The sequence below is a fragment of the Dysidea avara genome, chromosome 9, assembly GCF_963678975.1.
Source record: "Dysidea avara chromosome 9, odDysAvar1.4, whole genome shotgun sequence".
In the NCBI taxonomy this organism is placed as follows: domain Eukaryota; kingdom Metazoa; phylum Porifera; class Demospongiae; order Dictyoceratida; family Dysideidae; genus Dysidea; species Dysidea avara.
In genome coordinates, this window is record NC_089280.1 from 12,888,663 (window position 1) to 12,897,940 (window position 9,278).

Consider the following 9,278-nt stretch of genomic DNA (forward strand, 5'->3'; position numbering starts at 1 on the left):
AAATTATTATACTTCTTTCATTCGTGTTTCCCATTTATGGTATGTACTGTCCAACTTGACAGCAGCTCATGGTTATAGGCTAGCTTCAATCACATGGCAAAGTTGTTAGCCCAGTTGCATACCTTTACCACGTCCAGTATGTGCATAGACAGGTGACATATATAATTATTACGATGATAATTTCACTGTGACAGTTCATTTAACCTGCAAACAGAAACAAACAACTCAATATGTAGTAGTTTCAATAGCCGTATGTGTCCAACTCAGCAAAATCCTCGTATGTGTCCAACTCAGCAAAATCCTCGGCATATCACAAAGCACCACTGCTGGACCTGTATAAGTGTTGTATATGTACAATTCATTAATTATCGAACCTGACAAACACATAATGGACAAATCACATGCTGGAAGGAATGATGTGGCGGACACGGCTTTACAATACAATCACTGTTATACAATTGCTTTACTTTCAGCAGGTAGTACATATGAATAATAGTTAGCATATTATATAGTTACTGTGGGCTTGTCCCACCACCCTTGCATACCATCCCACAATTCAGCTCCATTTCACAGTTTTAACTATGCCACTAATACAAGCTTGGAGTTCCACATGCCAGACAAGTGGGCAGTTTAAATCTTGCGCTACACAGTCACAACATTAAAGAATACTTATAAGCATTTGATCTGATTAATGCACAGTAAAGAGGAAATTGTTCACTATCAATATCAGTGGATATATAATTAACATCTTGCAGAGGAGGCTGGTCATGCTACATCAAACATCTTATGGTCTCCAAAAATTGTTCAAACCATTCAACTGTGATGCTAAAAATTATTGAATTTAATTATTTTAAAAGGACTCTGGGAACCATAGATTATGGTTCCCAGAACCCTACTCAACACTTGTTTGGCCTTCGTAACTAATAAACAAATGCTACGAACATTATGCATACTAACTTAAAAGTGTCAAAGGACTCCATATGGACGATGATATTTTCAGTGCCCCGTTTGGTTCTGCAGGCAATGTCGTAGAGCTATGACACACGGCGAACTATGAGCTCCTCTGGTTTAGGGTAGTAAAGATCAATCACCCTATCTCATACACACTTATGTTAATCCAGTTTGGTAAATCAACTAAGTACACACACACACACACACACACACACACACACACACACACACACACACACACACACACACACACACACACACACACACACACACACACACACACACACACACACACACACACACACACACACAGACGCACATCCACACACCAGGAATATGGCAGGAAACACCAACAAAATAGTTATGAGAAATTTTGATAGCTCAGATTTCTGAAAACTTTCATGTTTTCAAAGCTGCAAACAGTGAGCTGCGTACCCACTGATTTTTCCTGTCTAAAGATGGGACATCTTGACAGGACATGCCAACAAAAGATGGGACATCTTGATGGCTGAAAATCATGAGTACAGAGCTATAGCTTGTACCGTTTTGCAACTGCGAACATTGTAATAACATTGATAATGATAAACAGCTACGTACCCACTGATTTTTCCTGACTAAAGATGGGACATCTTGACAGGACTTGCCAACAAAAGATGGGACATCTTGATGGCTGAAAATCATGAGTACAGAGTTAAAGCTTGTATGGCTTTGAAACTGCGAACACCATAATAACATTGATATTGATAAACAGCTACGTGCTCACTGATTTTTCCTGCCTAAAGATGGGACATCTTGACAGGACTTGCCAACAAAAGATGGGACATCTTGATGGCTGAAAATCATGAGTACAGAGCTAAAGCTTGTACGGCTTTGAAACTGCGAACACCGTAATAACACTGATATTGATAAACAGCTATGTACCCACTGATTTTTCCTGACTAAAGATAGGACATCTTGACAGGACTTGCCAACAAAAGATAGGACATCTTGATGGCTGAAAATCATGAGTACAGAGCTATATATAGCTTGTACCGTTTTGCAACTGCGAACATTGTAATAACATTGATGTTGATAAACAGCTACGTACCCACTGATTTTTCCTGCCTAAAGATGGGACATCTTGACAAGACTTGCCAACAAAAGATGGGACATCTTGATGGCTGAAAATCATGAGTACACAGCCAAAGCTTGTACGGACTTGAAACTGAAAACACCGTAATGACACTGATATTGATAAACAGCTACGTGCTCACTGATTTTTCCTGCCTAAAGATGGGACATCTTGACAGGACTTGCCAACAAAAGATGGGACATCTTGATGGCTGAAAATCATGAGTACAGAGCTAAAGCTTGTACGGCTTTGAAACTGCGAACACCGTAATAACACTGATATTGATAAACAGCTATGTACCCACTGATTTTTCCTGACTAAAGATGGGACATCTTGACAGGACTTGCCAACAAAAGATGGGACATCTTGATGGCTGAAAATCATGAGTACAGAGCTATAGCTTGTACCGTTTTGCAACTGCGAACATTGTAATAACATTGATATTGATAAACAGCTATGTACACTGATTTTTCCTGCCTAAAGATGGGACATCTTGACAGGACTTGCCAACAAAAGATGGGACATCTTGATGGCTGAAAATCATGAGTACAGAGCTATAGCTTGTACCGTTTTGCAACTGCGAACATTGTAATAACATTGATATTGATAAACAGCTATGTACCCACTGATTTTTCCTGCCTAAAGATGGGACATCTTGACAGGACTTGCCAACAAAAGATGGGACATCTTGATGGCTGAAAATCATGAGTACAGAGCTAAAGCTTGTACGGCTTTTAAACTGTGAACATCGTAATGCATTGACATTGATAAACAGCTACGTACCCACTGATTTTTCCTGCCTAAAGATGGGACATCTTGACAGGACTTGCCAACAAAAAGATGGGACATCCTGATGGCTGAAAATCATGAGTACAGCGCTAAAGCTTGTACGGCTTTGAAACTGCGAACACCGTAATAACACTGATATTGATAAACAGCTACGTACCCACTTATTTTTCCTGTCTAAAGATGGGACATCTTGACAGGACTTGCCAACAAAAGATGGGACATCTTGATGGCTGAAAATCATGAGTACAGAGCTAAAGCTTGCAGTTTATAAAACTGTGAGCATTGTAATAACATAAAATGAGATATCTTGAAAGCTAAAAACCATGAGTACAAAGTTAATTTGTATATTGACAGCGATTATCAAACATAGAACGTCTGTCGGGCACCACGCCTTATTATACAGAGTCTCAATTGGATAAACGAGAATCCACTCTAGTAATAACCATTACACAGCAAAATTACAACAATAGTGAGCCTACGTAGTGTACTAATAATGTCCTTGTTAACACTTCAACACGACGGCGTGGTCCCTCTCAGGCTCACGTGCGATTCCCTCACGTGAGCTCTCTTGACTTGGCCTTACAGTCTTTGAAGTGGCCTATTTTCTTCATTGCTTTACAGATACATATATGAAATTACGATGTGGGTTAGGTTTACACCTCTTGAGTTCACCAAAGACTTAAATACAGGTCGGCTCACCATTTTTTTTGTTCTAGTGAGGGTACGGACAGTATACTATCTAACAGGATATCTCGTCGGATGTGTCAGTCACTCTGAGGATAGCTACATGTTAGCCGCTAGCTCAGTACGTCGGTAACGAAGAGACGGTTGTTTCTTCCGTTTATCGTCCAATACTTGAACACAATACAGTAGCAGAATGATAGGTACCACACGAGGTCTAAAGATTGTTCTGGAATTATTTTAACAGATGCGCACCTTTTAACTGGTGGAGGCGTGCGCACAACAAACCATCTTTGATCATCAAAATCACGTGCGGTTTCTTTTTGACGGAAGTGATTGGATACTGACGCTAAGCAGTCTAACGCAGTCGGATTGTTGAAGAAAACTAGGGTTAAACATGGCGCAACATTGGCGCTACTCAATACCAATGATTGCGACGATACTTTCATGGAATTTGGTGGGTTTTCGGGTGCTTGGCAGCTGAGACGTAATGGCGCTTGACTGAGCAGATCTAGATGTGAAGGATACCATCGTGTCAAACACCTCAGATTGTTTTCGCCAATCGATACGGTGAAATACGTATTGTTTTTAATAACTGTTTTATGTATTATAACAGACATTCCGGGTAGAGAGAACTACCGTCCTAGTCTGCTTTCTTCTGTTAGAACACTAAGCTGTGTGATGGTATGTACTCTTTGGTAAGTATAGTTGTGTTTTGGTTGGTAAGCCATGGCTATTTTGTAGTGTAGTTTATTGGACCGTGCCCTTAGTGGATGATTTCAACCCAATATCTGCTATGTTGCTGGGATGCAATCGTACCATGGGCTGTTTGGCTGTCGTAAGGATTTTAGTTACCTACTATTCAAATTCATGGTAAGACTTGTTGTAGTGTAGCTTGATATAATTTAATGTGTTTCTCTGTGTACCAGTTGTCTAGCCAGCTTTCCAACAGTAGTTCAGTGCTATCAAATGATTTTACAGCATTAGCATCTCAATGGAATTTCCTTGCCACTACTTGCAATAAGCTGTCAAGTACTCAATAACTGAAACACCAGAGACTGTTAACAGAATCCTATGGCATTAAGCCAGTCTTTGGAAGCCAGATTGTTGCAAGCTGATCGTAGCAGTATGATGACCCCTCTGGCACGTGATGGCAGACATCAACCACAAAACAAACTCTTTACCTTACCCAGAAACTTCTAATGGATATTCCACTTTCTGCTAACGTCAAAGTCAACTTGTAAACAGTGGTAGCTGATGGACACGTGACTATGGTACGTGCTGATAGTGTAACTATTTTCTTTCCATTATGTATAGGCTTTTTCCAGGTGTTGTCGTGTTTGCAACAAAGAACTATTCACACAAGTAGTGTTCACATCTGGTACTTTGGCATGTGCTAGGTTAGTGTATAGTAATGTGCAGTTTGTGATACACTGTAATGTATGTTTTTCTTCAGGTTGAACTTGCTTTGCTTCGAACAGTTATTCAAGGTACATGTGTAGTGTGTAGCTGCATCATCTTACTTTTGTTATTGACAGAACTGGAACGTTGGAATGCATGGAGCTAAGAATGTTGTGTAAAAGAATGAACAAGACATTTTTATTGTGGAATTTTATGCATTTTAAATTATGCTCTCACGTGACAAAAACTGAATTCATTATCGGACACAGCGGCCCGCGCGTAGGATCCTGCGTGACCCTTTAGGCTCATTGGCGGACACCGGATAGGTGCTTACGGAGAACTAGGCGGTTTATTGATGGGACCGTACGGATTTCTTCGCGGGTGAGACGCGTACATCCGCGTACAAGTGGTCCCAAACGGGGTACTAACAGTAGTCCGCGTACGCCTACGCGGATAACCGCATCTCAACCGTCTGCTCCCACTACGCGGTGTCTAATCCCCTTGGTACGTTGTCCGCAATCAAGGTGCGTTATTCCTGTGCTGGGCTGACCCAGACTTATTTCTATAGTTTGGTAAGGTAAGACCAAAAAAAAAAAAAAAAAAAGGTCGTAACCAACTGACAAGATCTTTCCACCTCACCAGCTACCATTTCTAGCTGATAAACTACATAAAAATCCTTTTATAGCTCGCTACACACTGACTACTTTATTAGAGTGACTGCTCTATTAGAGTATCTCGATCTTTATCACGGTTTTCAGCCCCACTCCAAGAAAGATAATTTCGGTGTGATATCATTCTGAGGGGGGGGCTTTAGCCCCCTAGCCCCCCCCCCCTTTCCGCCGCCTATGTCAAGAGGTTTACAAAATACTTCAACTCTAACAGAACTTGGCATTTCAAACAACAATATTGGTGTTGAAGCAGCAGATAATATTGCAACTGTTTTATCTCATAACACTAAACTACAGCAGTTAGGTCTAGTTGGAAATAGTTTACAAACAGAAGGTGCTATTAAGATCTCAAGAGGTTTACAAAATACTTCAACTCTAACAGTACTTTACATTTCAAGCAACAATATTGGTGTTGAAGCAGCAGATAATATTGCAACTGTTTTATCTCATAACACTAAACTACAGCAGTTAGGTCTAGTTGGAAATAGTTTACAAACAGAAGGTGCTATTAAGATATCAAGAGGTTTACAAAATACTTCAACTCTAACAAAACTTAGCATTTCAAACAACAATATTGGTGTTGAAGCAGCAGATGACATTGCAACTGTTTTATCTCATAACACTAAACTACAGCAGTTAGGTCTAGCTGGAAATAGTTTACAAACAGAAGGTGCTATTAAGATATCAAGAGATTTACAAAATACTTCAACTCTAGATCTAACAGAACTTTACATTTCAAACAACAATATTGGTGTTGAAGCAGCAGATGATATTGCAACTGTTTTATCTCATAACACTAAACTACAGAAGTTAGGTCTAACTAGAAATAGTTTACAAACAGAAGGTGCTATTAAGATCTCAAGAGGTTTACAAAATACTTCAACTCTAACAGTACTTAGCATTTCAAACAACAATATTGGTGTTGAAGCAGCAGATGATATTGCAACTGTTTTATCTCATAACACTAATATGGGGTGCCGTTTGTATCAAAATTATAACAATATAATAAGTATAAAAAACTAGTTTATATATGCTTGCTGTACATGGTTTATACATATGTACATTTTCATAAATAAATAATGACTCTTTTTTAATAAATAATTTACATTATTTAATATATAATGCTCAAATGACAAGATAATGACTAGCATCTTCTGTATTATGTGCCATTTATTGTCCTGTTACACATTTTGGACCAAAACCTGAACTTTGAAATGCCATTTGTATCAAAATTTAGGTTTTTAATTACATCGCCAAAAAACAAATGGAAATAATTTTCCTTGATATTGTTTACCCAAATATGTGCAAGATTTCTATAGTACTTTTCATTATTTATTAAGGCATGAACATTAGTTGTTAAATCATGAACATTATTTGTTAATCTATGTATTAAATTCTTTACTTAATGTACCGTTAATCTTAACAAACCTTGTGATCAAACATCTACAACAGGTTACACAAGATTACATGAGGCTACACAGAGTTACATAAGGCTACACTGGGTTACATTAAAGCTACAAAGAGTTACATGAGGCTACACAAAATTACACCATATTGGGTTACATGAGGCTACACTGAGTTACATGAGGCTACACTGAGTTACATGAGGCTACACTGGGTTACATGAACCTAAACTGTGCTACATGAGGCTACACAAATGTACATAAGCATACATAGGATTACATGAGGTTACACAGAGGTTATACATAGGGTTACATGAAACTACACAGGCTCACACGATGTTACACAGGGTTACATGAGGCTACAAAGGGTTTAGGGTTACATGAGGCTACACAGAGTTACACAAGGCTATACATTGGGTTACTTGAGGTTACATGACACTACATAGAGTTACATGAGGCTACACAAGGTTGCATATGAGACTGACAGAGTTGCATGATGCTACAAAGGGTTACATGAGGCTACACTAGGTTACATGAGGCTACATAAGGTTACACGAGGTTACACAAGGTTGCATGAGACTGACATAGTTACATGAGGCTACAAAGGGTTAAATGAGTTGCACAGAGTTACATGATGTTACATTGGGTTACATGAGGCTATGCAGCCTCACGTAACCTTTTGTAAACCCAATGTAGCATCAGGTAACTCTGTGCAGCCTCTTGTAACTCTTTGTAGGCTCATGTAACTCAGTGTAGTCTCATTTAACCCTGTGTAGCCTCGTGTAACCCTGTGTATTGCCTCATATAATGCTGTGTAGCCTCATGTAACCCTGTGTATTGCCTCATGTAACTCTGTGTATATACCCTAATGTAACCCAATGTCTCCTTGTGTAACCATATCATGTCTAGCCTCATGTAACCCAATGTAGCCTCATGTAACTCTATGCAGCCTCATGTAACCCTTTGTAGCCTCATGTAGCCTCATGCAACCCAATGTAGCCTCATGTAAGTTACATGAGGCTACATTGGGTTGCATGAGGCTACTTACATGAGGCTACATTGGGTTGCATGAGGCTACATGAGGCTACAAAGGGTTACGTGAGGCTGCACAGAGTTACATGGGGCTACAAAGAGTTACATGAGGCAATACACAGGGTTACATGAGACTACACAGAGTTACATGAGGAAATACAAAGGGTTACATGAAGCTACACTTGGTTACATGAGACTACACAGGGCTACATGAAGTTACATCAGGGTACAGAGGGATAATTATACAGGTTACATGAGGCTTCACCAAATTACATGTGGTTACATTAGGTTATATACAGCTTTACATGAGAATACATAGGGTTACATGAGGCTACACAGAGTTACATGAGAATACATTGCATTACATTCGGCTAGGAGGCTACAAAGGATTGCAACACAGGTTACATTGAAGGCTAAACTGTTGATGCACACATTAGGCTACACAGGGTTACAACATGGTTACACGAAGCTACACAGCATTACACAGGGTTACATTAGGATACACGAGGCTATTGTTACACACGGAGTTCCTGGTTATATGTGACCGGATTTGCGAAAAGGGGTATTCCACACACATCCAATTTACTAACTTTGACAATTAATAACTTATAAAATTGGAAAAAGATACTGACTTGAAATTTGGTCGGTAGTGAGTACCAACATAGCCCTCAGGTTCAGAGAATTGGATGTGTGTGGAAGACTCCTTTTTGCACATCCAGTCACATCTGTGACCAGGTTTGCAAAAGAGGTATTCCACACACTTCCAGTTTACCAACTTTGACAATTTATAACTTCAGCTGAGAAAAAGCTAGTTACTTGAATTTTGCTCAGTAGGGCCCAGCATGGATTAATGGTTAGCAAGAAGTTCAGGCTTATATGTGATCTTCACAGTTCATAGTATTGGATGTGTGTGGAAGATCCATTTTCAATCACATGTGAAGCTACACGAGGTTACATGATGATACAAAGGGTTAAATGGCTACATGAGGATGCACTGGGTTACATGAAGCTACACAGTGTTACATGAAGCTACACAGGGTTACATGAGGCTACACAGGGTTACATGGGGATATATACACTCAGTTACACACTGTTAAAAGTGATGTGTTGAAATAACACCAAAACCAGGTGTAATTTGACGGTACCAAATATAACACCACCTTCTGGTGCCATATTAACCAACACATAGATGGTGCTAAAACAACATGATGATTTGGGTTGAATTTACAAGGTTTGGTTGAA

General features: G+C 39.4%; 2 long non-coding RNA genes across 7 annotated transcripts; one reads left to right on the top strand and one right to left on the bottom strand.

Moving 5' to 3' along the window:
* Window positions 1-148: 148 nt before the first annotated feature.
* Window positions 149-3,984, bottom strand: LOC136265944 (uncharacterized). Its single transcript, XR_010705820.1, has 2 exons — window positions 3,551-3,984; window positions 149-332 (listed from the first exon to the last, which is right to left on the bottom strand). It is a non-coding gene; the product is annotated as an uncharacterized lncRNA (long non-coding RNA).
* On the top strand, window positions 3,575-5,185 carry LOC136265943 (uncharacterized). Of its 6 annotated transcripts, none has more exons than XR_010705815.1 (7): window positions 3,575-4,102; window positions 4,149-4,230; window positions 4,277-4,405; window positions 4,462-4,806; window positions 4,861-4,932; window positions 4,989-5,022; window positions 5,071-5,185. It is a non-coding gene; the product is annotated as an uncharacterized lncRNA (long non-coding RNA). The 6 variants fall into 6 exon arrangements; XR_010705817.1 differs by having other exon boundaries at window positions 4,282-4,405; XR_010705819.1 differs by having other exon boundaries at window positions 4,149-4,216.
* Window positions 5,186-9,278: the final 4,093 nt, after the last annotated feature.